Here is a 1,137-nt window from a genome sequence, read left to right as displayed (position 1 = left end):
GTCCAAATTTTGGTGAAAGGAGAGAGAGGATGTAAACTGACTAGCTGTTTTAATTTGGCTTAGAAGTGGAAAGTGAAAGTGAAGTGGCTCAGTCGTGTCCGACTCTGCGACCCCATGGACTGTAGCCTACCAGGCTCCTCCCTCCATGGGATTCTCCAGGCAAGAGTACTGGAGTGGGTTGCCATTGCCTTCTCCAGGGGATCTTCCCGACCCAGGGATTGAACCTGGGTCTCCTGCATTCCAGGCAGATGCTTTAACCTCTGAGCCACCAGGGAAGCCCAATTCATATTATTAAACGATTTACTTGTATTGTTAGTAGTAGTTTATGAGAACTAAACTAAATTATGTAGATGTATTTAGTGGTTGTTTCTCTGGATGTTTGTGGAGATACCTACAATAACATTGGCTTAAGCAAGACAATATTTTCCTCTCTTTTGCAAATCCAAGCATGATGTATCCAAGGCTCAGTTTCCTTCTATCTTTTACCTCCACCTCTATATTCCTGAGATGTTCTGCTTTTTCCACAAGCTTCAGAACAGCTTTACTTCAAGTTCATATTACAGCTGAACTAAGGAGAAAAAGGGAAAAGAAAGCTTTCCCTTCTCTTGTTAAAGATATTATATCACCTATAGTTAGCTCTGACTGACTAGGATTTTTCTTAAAGTTACACAGCTTTAAGAAGGATTGGGATTTGAGAACTTTATTTTGGATAACCATATACTCCACTAATCATCGCATTATTTATTGCCATGGAAATTAAAACTGTAACAATCTTGTCTCCTGTACAAAACAAAGAAACAGTGACAACAGAAAACTCAACATAACATATATTAGGGCCATTTTGGAGGAAACCACATTAAATAAATAGCCAGAAGCAGGAAAATAACCTGAGTACAACAGGAAAAAAGACAGTTTCTCCTGTGTTTCCCTATAAGACACTTGACAAAGAAATTTTGGAATTGAGAATTATAAATTATTATGAAAGAGGGTGGGCTGTTTCTGATTAGCACAAAGTTACTGAGAGCAAAGAATCCCTTATACTTTCTCCAAAAATGAGAGAAGCATAGTCACCATATTCATCTTTAGGTGCTATTAATGCTTTCAGTTTTATCAAAACCCCACTTTTGTATATTCTGT

The 1,137-nt window shown here is 38.2% G+C and overlaps 1 non-coding gene across 1 annotated transcript; it reads right to left on the bottom strand.

Moving 5' to 3' along the window:
• Window positions 1-203: 203 nt before the first annotated feature.
• TRNAS-GGA (transfer RNA serine (anticodon GGA)) lies at window positions 204-275 on the bottom strand. Its single transcript has one exon. It is a non-coding gene; the product is annotated as a tRNA-Ser (tRNA).
• Window positions 276-1,137: the final 862 nt, after the last annotated feature.

The sequence above is a fragment of the Ovis aries genome, chromosome 17 (assembly GCF_016772045.2).
Source record: "Ovis aries strain OAR_USU_Benz2616 breed Rambouillet chromosome 17, ARS-UI_Ramb_v3.0, whole genome shotgun sequence".
Lineage (NCBI taxonomy): Eukaryota > Metazoa > Chordata > Mammalia > Artiodactyla > Bovidae > Ovis > Ovis aries.
This window is presented reverse-complemented; position numbering and strand designations above follow the sequence as displayed.